This window comes from Indicator indicator, chromosome 2 (genome assembly GCF_027791375.1).
Source record: "Indicator indicator isolate 239-I01 chromosome 2, UM_Iind_1.1, whole genome shotgun sequence".
NCBI lineage: Eukaryota > Metazoa > Chordata > Aves > Piciformes > Indicatoridae > Indicator > Indicator indicator.
The window spans coordinates 47760398-47772827 of NC_072011.1; positions in this window are offsets into that span (position 1 = coordinate 47760398).

Sequence of the window (12430 nt, forward strand, 5' to 3'; positions counted from 1 at the left end):
CCGTATGTCAAATGTTGTCTGTATTTAATGCCTGAATTTTTAATATACATACTGATTTATTTTATAAAATCTCAAGAATGCCCCAGATTTTTCACATGTGCAGTTTCATAAAACTTTGTAAAACTACACTAGTCTACAAAAGCCCTTATCATAACTGGTAGATATCTGAAATCTGTGTTTATTGTGATTGAATGTCTTCAATTATTTTTGGGGCTGCAGTATGTTTTCCTGGAAAAGCAAACACATTGTGCATTTTCATCTTCAGTTACTGCATATATATATATATATATATATATATATAGTCTTTCTTACACAGAAGAAAGGTTTGTTGAGAACTGAGCTTTTGCTAAGAAGATGACTTATGTAATTACCCATGAATTAGTAGCAAATTTGATTTTATGCAAGTTTAATGTTTAGTATATTATGCTTTAAAAAGTGTTTTAAAATTATTATGTTTCATTGTCCTTAAAATTTAATATCCTTAATGAGATGCAAGGGGCAGTTTATGCTTCTAAATGTAAAAGTAGATGAGTAAATGGTCCCTAACAGATCTACCAGGACATCCTGGTTCATCCATGTTTCAGGCTGTCACCTATGCTTTTATCTACATTTAACTGCTCATGCCTTCTGGAAATTAAGTTCAGCATACTTTTAGACAAGCACTGCTGGAAAAATTATTCAGGAGGAGAGTTGGCTCATCATGGTTTGAGTCTGAGAAGCCAAGAAAATCATCTCTGTGTAAGCAGGACTGGTCTCTGTCGTATTCCAACTATTTGTAGACAGCTTTATTAATAAAGACTAAGTAGATTGCTGAATATTAACCATTCAGTCCAAGAAGTTCCCTTGTGAGCAAAGGCCCTGGCCTTTGCAGGGCTCTGAACACATAGATTTGGCTTGGAAAATAAACAGCCATAAAAACACCATTCAGTGGAAGGCAGCTGGAAGATCTCAACAAAGAACTACCAGTCATAAGGTTATGCTGTATGTTTGTCACCTTTGTAATGGACGAAGACATGAAGAAGAAAAGACAAGTAGCAATTGTTTTCAGTGTGATGAAAGAGGCTGGCATAGGAAAATAATATAGATCTCCATACTGCAACTCCTGATTCGTTTAATGTGGATTACTAAATGATGTCTTTGAGAGTCTCCCTCCCCATGACTACTCTAGTCCTTCAGAAGCTTGAGTTCAAGCACCCCCCTCCTCTCACTGTAAGAGGAGGCAGCCTCAATTCCCTTTCTTCCTCAAGCTCTCATCAGCTAGAGGGGAAGAACCTATGGATTTATCTTTTCCACTGTTCCTAACAGCAGGGAGAAAAAAGGAAAAGGCAAAAGACTGCAAGAGAGATCAAAGTGATGAGATGTTTAACTTTTGACAGTACATTAATATTTTCTAGCTCTCTTCTAAATTTTCAATGTCTCAGATTACTCTGAAGTTCATCATAGCTAACTAGGTGAAAAACTCTTGCCTCAAATCTTTCTTTTCTTTTACATACCCAAATTATTTTTTTCCTTTCATTCCCTATCTTAAGCTGGAAGAGGATCACCACAATCACTTGTCTGAAGGTAACTCTTCCATTCTTGACTCCATTTTCCTTTCGTTCCTGAAGGCTATGATCTAGACTGTTAAGCCTGAGTTTACAACCATTCCTGTTCAGCAATCTCCCACTCAGGAATCTCCATGGAATTGCTCTCATTTAAGCACATTATTAATATAGTTTCCCGAGACAATCCTACAACACCTGCATGCTAAAACATTCATTCATTTCAACTGCAAGCCTTCTGGATGACCAGTGTCTTTTACCATTTCCCCCTACTTCCTTTATGCTTGGCAGAAAGCTCCCTGGACCGTCAGGAACGAGACTGCTCACTGTTGACCTGTCACTAGTCCTCACTCCTCTCTCCTTGTGCAGTCTCCATATTCAAAGGGGGAAGCTGGCACCACCAAGCAGTAGCTTCTCCTACCTTACAAAGGAAGCACAAATTTCAGCTGCAGATTGGACAGACAGCCTGGATTCTGCTCTCCCAAGTAAGGAGAAATGATAATTTCCTATTAGAGTATCTATTCAGGACTTTTTATAATGTTTTCCCTTTTTGACTAGTAACAGCTACGTAAGAGAGAGATGAACTCAGCCAACATCTGGTTAACAGTACGATATTTCAGTGTTTGTGGTAGTGAAAACAAAAACATATCAAGCAGTGAAAGAATTTCTGGGGTTTGATGGAGTGCAATATTACAGGGTGGAGTTAAAAATGTTTGTCTTTCAACAGACAAAACATTTGAGTAGATGGATTTCTGGCAGTGAACAATGTGTCCAGCCAAGTAGTTTCTCAATGCCTAAGCTAATTAATATTCCACTGTACAAACATTACAGATAAAAAGTTTGAAAATAACTCTTTTTATTGGGGGTTGTTTGTTAGAGATTATAATAATTTACTTCATATTTTCCAACAAGGCAATGCATTCTGGAAATATTTACAGGCACATAATACACTGTTTACAATTGCGGAGTGAATGATATTACTTTGAATCAATGACTTCCTGTTTCTTGTTTGATTCCTCAAGGGAGGAAAAAAATGAGTTCATCTCCCTTGACTTAATAAAGAACTCTGAATCAGCAGTTGAACCTACACAGAGTCCTCCCCCTTCCTGCTCCAGTTCCCACCCTATGTTTTCTCCAAGTCTTTTAAAACAAAATATTTTGAAAAATAAACTAAAAAAGTGCACATTAAAGCCTAAGTTCTAATTATGTAATAAAAAATTAATGGAGACAAGTTTGACAAGTCTGGAAAGATTAAATTCGTCTTTTTCACTTTTTAAATTTATAAACCTCTTCACAGGCTTCAAGAAGTCAGAATGTCACATTCCTCCCAAAGGGATTGGTATAATTTCCTCTTTTTGCCGTGTACTTGGAAATTAGTAAAATACATTTCAGAGGGAAGGAGGGAACAATGTTCTAGCTTTTTAAAGCACATTTAAAAATTTATATATTCCTTATCACACTGTCAGTGTTTTCCTCTGTTTTTAACAAACTGCTGTGTTTAACTAAACATTTCATATTCTGTCCATATGTTCTTATGTCCTTTCTGTTGGAGAAAGTTTGGCAAGTCCTTCTGCTGCAACAGAAGTGGGTTTGTGCAGTACACCATCCTGAAATGTCAAACAGCTCAAATGTATTTGGACCATACCTCTGAAATGTCAGGCCTCTTTCTTCCACTCTTTTCACCCAAACTTAGCACCTTCAAATATTTTTGGAGCCAGACAGGTTGGAACGGTGAAGGGAAATTATGAGACACAGAATGGACCTGTTTGGGCATCAAGTCATGCTCAGGTTTGTTGCTAGCCAAGGACATTACTCATATCGAAACACTGGTAGCTTTGTTTTCCAGTTGACTCATTTTGCCCAATTCTGTACTCAGACAAAAAATAGCCTAACCTGTTTAAAAGTTCCTTCAAAATTTATTTACAAATGCCTTTTCTGCTGCTTCCTAGATATTGATGATGATGGTCCTGTGAAGCAACACATGAACCACGACTCTTCCATTCAAACACAGGCACAGACCTCCTGGTTTCAGGGCCAGGTTGCCCTCTCCCAGCTCATTTCTGAGCCACTGCCTGCTCCTCTTCCCAGGAAAATGGCACAACTCTTGGGTCACCCACAGAGTTGAATACATGCAACAAACAGCATTAAAGCACATCAGATCATTTTACACCCTTTTGCAGATGTCACAGTGTGACATCACAGTAGGTACAAATGTTTATTTTATATGTTAAATGCTGAAAGCTGACGGTGTAGATATTTAAAAAATATCTTTATTTGCCGTGTTTGTTTGGAAGTTGTGTTCTTCTCGCCCATCCTTTTTGGGGGCGGATTGCAGGGATACGGCAACAGCACTGCCGGCCGAACGAGGAGCCCGAACCTTACTGGGCCTAAAGCGACCTCAAACTCGTCAGTCTCCTGTCGTGGGGACACCGCCTGACTCACCCCCGGGGTACTGCAGTCAACACCACCACCACAGTGACCTAACACGACGTCACGCTCGGCCGTGACGGGGTCGCGTGACGCCATCCGACGCCCGACGAAGCCATCCCGGGACACCTCGCAGGCTGTCCCGCCGGGGTGCGTCAACGCGCGGCGGCGACCCTGGGGCCGTCCCGCGGGGAAGAGCCGGGAGCTGTCGCGGGCTCTGCCGCCAGCCCAGCGCGGCCCCGCTCGCAAAGGGAGGAAAGAGAGCAAACGAAAGGGAGGTCAAACCTGGCTGGCTGTGGCTTGCCCCGTTGCCTTGCCGGGCGCCGTCCGGGCTATGGGCACTAGGGGGCCGCGGCTGCCCGCGCCCCTCGGCGCCCGCCCCATCATCCCCGCGGCGAGCGGCGCGGGCGCCTGAGCGACGGCCGCGAGGGCCACTGAGGAGCAGGGGGCCGCCCCCGGCGGAGCATCCAGGCGGGGCCTGCGCGAGTCGGCAGCGGTGGCAGCTGCTAGTCTGTTCCCGGGTCTGCGGCTAGGCGCCTGGGACAGCGCTTGCTCGTTGTCCTGCTAGCGAGGTGGGCTCCCAAGGCTTCTTCTCCGCCCTTTCTTCCCCATGTGGCCGCTGGTGAGGGCCGCTCCCTCTCCCGCGTGCTCTGGCTCCGACGGGGTGCTGGGGAGGGAGCGCCCGGTCAGAAGGCAGATGGAGCTCGAGCAACCGGGCCACTCCCCCGAACTACCGGACGGGTTGCGCGGGGAGGTGAGGCAGGAGCCTGTTGGCTCTCCCTGGCGGAGAGGATTGAGGTGGGCGCTGCACGGGATGGGCCGTGCACCAATCTTGGCCTCTCTATGCCCCCGTCCTCGATAGAGAGCGGCCTTCCTGTACTCCTCTCGCAGCCCAGTTTTTTAAGTTCTCTTGCGAATTAGGATTTTTTCTGACCTTGCCTGAAGTTCTGAAGGGGAGGCTGCCTTAGGAAGAAGCATCCACTTGTCCTGAAATTCGTCAGCTCCAGCACTGGAGCTTAAAGCAATTTTAAGTTCAACTTTAGTGGAAGGTCATTTGTCCAGAATAAACTGGAGGGTTGGAGCCGTGCGGTCACCGAGGCAATGGTGGGGATATTATAGGACGAATGGGTCTTGCAGAGCTGCCATGTCCCATAGGTAATCACACACTTTGCATTTTAGTTGTGGACTGAGTGAAGCAACAGGTGCACGTGCTTGGGTGTCACGTTTGCAGCGGGCTCCTCGGGCCCTCCGGCGGAGCAGAGCTCGGAGTGTGGCTCAGGTAACGAACCTTCTCAGTCTCTTCTAAAAGACTGCCTGAAGTATTAAAAGTAATTGGTATGTTGTTTTTCTGTTACGTAAAAGGATCTTCCTCCTGCACACATTGATTTGGGCAGAGTTTTAGTGATTGTATTTTGTTTGGGGAGGCAAAATGTTTTACAGATTCGTCTGGAGCATAAACCACACTTCACCGTTCTCCTGTTGTTTGTTTCAATGTAGGTGTGCAGTCATCTCGTGTAAATTTTCATCTGTGAGTCAGTAAATGCTTTTTTCTTGTTTGAAAACAAAAACCCCAAAAGGTTGTAAAAGCTCAAGTATTCCCCATCTGGTTATAAACACAATTTCACTTTTTCCTATTCATTTCAGTATAGCCTCCAATTTTTCACTCACTTGCAATGATCTTAAAGTATCCAAAAAATTTTACTGAAACTGCTGCATTTGCTGGTACTTTCCTAGGAGGATTGTGTATTTTTTATTCATTGCTGAAAAATGTATTAGTAACGTGATTGCTGATATAGCAAGTAGTTAATTGTTTTTTCTTGTCCAGTGTATTCAAGCTACAATTAAGTGGGGAAAAATATTTTTAGATTACAAGATTTAGCCAAAATAATGAAAATAAGCATTTGTTTCCTAGCAAACAGTATACAAAATGATTTAAGATTGGTATTTAATGTAAACTTTGGCTATATAATTTCCTTGAACCTTCTCTCTAAGTACAGCCAGAAGTGCAGACAGCATTTCAATGCAGAGTGGACTGAGCCAAGGAAAAGCAAAGTCTATTTGAATGGCATGCTTAGGCTGCAAGGAGAGAAAGCCTGTTCACCAAGTGTTTCTTTCTGTTTTGTGAATTGACATTTTCTTTGGCCTCAGATACTTATAAACACAGTGTTGCAGCTCTCAATACTTGTACATAAACAGGAAAAATATTCTGGAAGAAGGAATAAAGATATTTGGGATTTTCTCTCAACTGCCCTCTCTGTAGAGGTGACTAGAATCTTTCATCAGTTAGTGAAGTAATAAAATTACCAGTAGAACAACTGGGATGCAAAACACAACTTTGTTTTGTAATTAGAATACAAGGGGGAAGCCCGTAATTCTTCCAAGCAAAGGCACAGAAAACTATTGCATGTAGGGTCTCAGGAAGAGCGTTGTTTCTCCTTGCAGTTGTCACTGCTGGAAGTTACATACAAGCAGTAATAAATCCAAGGTGAAGTCTTGCAAATATGGGCAGGAAATAGGAAAAAATTGTAAACAGTACATTGTAGATTCAAACTGCAAGACACGGGTTTTGCACTTTGGAATGATCATCTGTTAGCTGACTCACTACAGAAGTGAATCAGTGTCAAAACACCATGAAAATATTTGCTTCTCTAATGTGGAATCTAAATATTACTCTGTAGATGTGGGTTGAAGGTGTGCATATTGTGTGTTTTTTACTGCCTGTAATTTTATGCCAGAAAGTAAGTTCTGAGTTTCTGGTTGGATTATTAAACTTCAACCTCATTTGTTTTGAAGTATTATGAACACTATATTGCAAAACATTGACTCTAGAGCATAGAGCTGATTCACGAAATTCCACTAGGGATGATTAAGTGGTTATCAAACTTACAACTAGAATGTTTATGAGACTTTCCTATGTGGAACATGATTCTGACATGCTGGAGCAGAACCTTAGTCCTCCTTGTGACAACAGATATTTTTTTTTCTGGTCCCATAGATAAACATTGCAACCACTTAAGTTTAGGTATCTTTTGATTTCAGAACCTTATGTTACACAGTGTCTTCTGTAAGTTAATTTCTATATGGACTCTTTGAAACGATGACATATATATTTGACACTTGCAACAGCTAAAAAGTTCCCATTATATTGTTTATACTTGTTGCAATTACAAAACTGATACAAACGAATAGATCATCTTCAAGTGCTGTTCAGATTAATTTAAAAGTAACTTGATCTTTCTTGACATAAAACAGCTTTAAACGGCTTTTTATTTAAGGGGAGGAGGGGAAGAGAGAATGATTGTTCCTGTTCGATTCATGTTATTACTATGACATGTCTAAAATGTGGGTCTTTCAAGGCTCTAGGTCTTGTCTTTGATCGAAAAATGGCAACTTACCTAAATAGCTTCTAGTACTTGTGCTTTGGTGCCTTTGAATGGCAAAAAAAAAATGTTTTCTTGAATTACTAATGAAAGCTTTTTCTACATAAGGAAAATAAGGCTTATGAGAAGGTCCGTCATTTCCCTTTAAAAACACAAACCTCTTTCTAATTGTTTGGTGCCACAGAGTGGTAAGATTCTACATTACTCTAAATAATCAATTTCTGAGTTTTCGATTGTAAGCTTATCTCCCTCTGAAAGAAATGTAAAATAAAAAATATTCTACTTCCTGGAGATAGGTATAGCTCAAGAATTCTAGAATTTATATCTTAAACATTTAAGTTTCCAACAGTGTGGGATAGAGTTATTTCCTTTGAGAGGCATTTTCACAGATGAATGTTGGTTTATCAAAACTGTAAAGTCTGTGAACATAAATCCAGTGCTAGGAAAAAAAGTGAAAACATGTTGAGACGTCACAGTAAAAATGGCTGTACCCAGTCAGACCAGGGGGGCATACAGAGTGGTATCCAGTAACTTGGTTTTCATTCTCAGCCAGTGCCCATGGAAGTTAAGTGTCATTACCTAACATTATCATCCCAGTCTCCAGTTGCTTTGTGGTTCAGGGACTTTTTGATCAGAAGTTTCGCATTTTGAAACTTTAATGTTTTGGGGTTTTTTTTTCTTCCATGAGTTAGTCCAGCTACTTTTGAACAAATATCAAGATCCAAAATATCCTAGGATGATGAGCATCATGGTTTGGATAACTCATTGGACACATCATCTGCTCGTTTCATTTGATGCCTCTTATTTTTTTGCAGAGACAGTGAAAAATGCTGTTATAAATTTCTGTCATATTCTATTTTGGTAGTTCCTCTTCAAGAGTGAAGCTACCTACTCTCTTTAATAGTTTCATACAGAAGCCTCTTTCTACCTTTGACCATCCTTCCTACCCTACCTTACACTTCTGGCAGCCTTACTATATTCTTTTTGTGTAGGGATGAACACTACACACAATGTGCAAGGTGTAGGTGTATTTATAGAGAGATGATTCTACTTTGTTTTTAATTCTCTCCTTAGCAATTTCTAACACTGTGATTGCTTTTTTTGGTCTCTGCAAGATCTGTAGAATACAACAGAGCACAGTGAAGCCATGTCACCAGTAATTGAAGGGTTTGTTGCTGCTTACCGATGGAACAGAAATTACAAAACCAGAGTGATTTACCTTTTCAAGGCAGTTCAGCCTAATAACCCCTTGCCTTGTGAGCTGCTCAGAGGTGGTATGTGAGGTACTTCTAAGAAATTCTTTTGAATACTAGAAGTGTTGTGCCCTTGGGAGAACAGAGCAATTGATGTATGAGGATCTTGCATGCTATTCTTTCATTTCTTTGCTTTACATTGCACTATGAAGTATGGTTTCTTCAGGTGTTACTGATGACTCCTTGGCATCCTAGCTCCTCTTAACTGGAAAAACTTGGTGAGAGTCAACCTATTGAAGAAAGGAGAAAGCTGCTGCAAAGTTACCCCTAGTAGTACAGGAAATGAGCTGGAATACACAGAGCTGAAACCCTGAAAGGAGTTCCCCTGAAATTGGAAGGAAGAGGCTCACATTGAGTGTAAAATGTGCAAGGAACTGGAGCCTTAGCTTGTTTGAAACTTTACTTACACTAAATGAAGATGCTTTGTGTGATTTGGCTGCAAGGTTAAATAACAGAAGCTTGCAATCTCTCTTCAAGTTGGAGATAGTCCAATTGTTTTCCATGTTTGGATATGGTTAACCTCTTCTCAAGTCTTTTCTCCATGACCATGTCAAGGTACTGTCAAACTTCAGTGTTAAATCCTAGAATCATAGAATGTTAAGAGGTAGCAAGGGACCTCCAGAGATCATCAGGTCCAACTCCCTGCCAAAGCAGGATCACCTAAGGTAGGCCACACAGGAACATGTCCAGATTGGCTTTGAAAGTGTCCAGAGAAGGAGAAACATGACTCCTTTCCTCTATCAGGAGATTTAAAAGTTTGTGGAAGGTGCTGACAGTTCTCATGGACTCCAGCTGCTTTAAATTTCTAAGAAAATCACTGTTTGGTGAAAGTTGAGTGGCAGTGAATGGGTTTTGTTATATTTCTGCCTTTTTCCTTACCAGAACATTTTTCTTAAATCTTTGTGGAAGCATGGCTGCTATGTTGAGCTGATATTTTACAATAACCACTTTTACAGTAACCATTTTCACAAAGTGTGCAAGATTTCCCTTTTCACAGAATGTTAGGGGCTGGAAGGGACCTCAAGAGAGCATCTATTCCAATCCCCCTGCCAAAGCCCTACAGGAACCCATCCAGGTGGGTCGTGAATATCTCCAGAGAGGGACACTCCACAACCCCCCCGGGCAGCCTGTTCCAGTGTTCTGACATCCTCACAGCGAAATAATTCTTCCTCCTGTTTCTATGGAATTTCCTATTCCTCAACTTCCACCCATTGCCTGTTGTCCTGTCAGTGGGCATTGCCAAGAAGAGCCTGGTTCCATCCTCTTGGCTCCCTCAGTTTATCCTTGTAAGGAAGATGTTCCACTACCGTAATCATTTTTGTGGCTCTGCACTGGACTCTCTCAAGCAGTTCTCTGTCCTTGAACTGAGGGGCCCAGAACTGGACACAATATTCCAGATGTGGTCTCACCAGGAGAAAGTAGAGGGGGAGGAGAACTTCTCTCGACCTACTAACCACACCCCTTCTAATACAACCCAGGATACCATTGGCCTTTTTGGACACATGAGCATATTGCTGACTCATGCTCAACCTTCCATCCACTAGGACCCCCAGGTCCTTTTCCCCTTCATTGCTCTCCAGCAAGTCAGTCCCAAACCTATACTGGTGCATGGGGTTGTTCTTTCCCAGGTGAAAGACTCTGCACTTGCCCTTGTTGAACTTCATTCAGTTTCTCCCTGCCCAACTCTCCAGCCTGTGCAAGTCCCACTGAATGGCAGCACAACCCTCTGGTGTGTCAGCCACTCCACACAGTTTGCAGCAAACTTATTGACAGTGCTCTCTGTGCCTTCATCCGGGTCATTGATGAATATATTGAACAGCACTGGTCCCAGTGCTGACCCCTGAGGGAGTCCACTAGATTCAGGCCTTCAACTAGACTCTGTCCCAGTGACCACAACTCTCTGACTTCCTCCCTTCAATCAGTTCTCAATCCACCTCACTACCCAATCATCCAGACCACACTGCCTCACCTTAGCTGCAAGGACACTGTGGGAGACAATGTCAAATGCTTTACTGAAATCAAGATACACCACATCCACTGCTCTACCATCATCCATCCACCTGGTTATGTCCTTATAAAAGGCTATCAAATTGGTCAGACATGACTTCCCCTTGGTGAAACCATGATGACTGCTCCTAATGACCCTCGAGTCCTTGATATACCTAAGGACAGTGCTGAGGATAGGTTGTTCCATCACCTTTCCAGGGATGGAGGTGAGGCTGACCAGTCTATAGTTATCTGGGTGGTCCTTCTTACCCTTTTTGAAGACTGGAGTGACATTTGCCCTCCTCCAGTCCCCAGGCACCTCTCCTCTCTGCCATGACTTACCAAAGATGATGGAGTGTGGTCTGGCAATGACCTCTGCCAGCTCCCTCAGCACCCTTGGGTGCATCCCACCAGGACCCATGGATTTATGGATGTCCAGATGACTGAACTGTTCTCTAACCCAGTCCTCATCAACGAAGGAAAATTTCTCCTTTGTCCTGTCTTTCTCTGGGGCCTCAGGCTCCTGAGGACAGTCTCCATCAGTACAGACGGAAACAATTAAGGCTTTTAGCAATTCTGCTTTCTCTGTGTCCTCTGTCACCAAGGCACCCACCTCATTCAGCAGTGGGCCTATACTGCTTCTGGTGTTAGCTTTTCTTGCAATGTATTTGATGAAGCCCTTTCTGTTGTCGTTGACCTCCCCTGCAAGGTTGAATTCCAAGGAGGCCTTAGCCTTCCTAGTAGCCTCCCTACATCCTCTGACAACTGTCTTATAAGCCTCCCAAGTGGCCAGCCCCTCCTTCCATGATCTGTGGACTCTCTTCTTCCACCTGAGTTTGCTTAGCAGTTCCCTACTTAACCATGCAGGTCTCCTGGCTCCCTTTCTCGATTTCCTACTCCTTGGGATGCTCTGATCTTGAGGTTGGAAGAAGAGGTCATTGAAACCAACTGTTTTGGGCCCCTTTGCCTTCTAGTACCCTGTCCCATGAGATTTCCCCTAGCAATTGCTTGAAAAGGCCAAAGTTGACCCTGCTGAAGTCCAAGGTTGTAATCCTGCTTGATACTTTCTTCCTACCACACAAGATCCTGAAATCAACCATCTCGTGGTCACTGCAGCCAAGGCTGTCCTCAACCTTCACTGCTTCACTTGCAATGATCTTAAAGTATCCAAAAAATTTCACCCATAAACTCTCAATTTGCCCCTCATCTACCCCTGGGCTGAACTCAACACATTCCAGTTGTTCTCTCACATAGAGTGCACCACCACCACCTCGCTTAGCTGATCTGTCTTTCCTAAAAAGGACATAGACATCCATAACCACATTCCAGTCATGTGAGTTGTCCCACCTTATCTCTGTAATTGCCACTAGATTATAACCCCTTGATTGCACATGGATTTCTAACTCCTCCTGTTTATTCCTCATGCTGCGTGTGTTGGTGTATAGACAGCTCAGGGACAGAGCTGAGCACACTGATTCCACCCTGGAGAGGTGGGAGGCCTTCCCACCCACAATAATACCAGGACACTGCCCCACTGGTGCAAGCCCAGCAATAACCACATCCCCCTTCATCTCTAGTTTAAAGCTTTGTGAATGAACCCTGCTAGTTCTTATCTTAGAATCCTTTTCCCCCTGTAAGATAAGCCTCTCCCACATAGTACCATCCATCCTGGTGTCCTATAAAACTAGTCATTATCAAAGAACCCAAAGCCCTGCCTGTAGCACCAGTCTCTGAGCCAAGTAGTTACAGACTGTATTTTTCTACTCCCTTCCATATTGTGTCTGGGTGCTGGAAGTAGAGAAGTATCTGATTGTTAGATACAACTTGGGAATTCAGGGAAAGA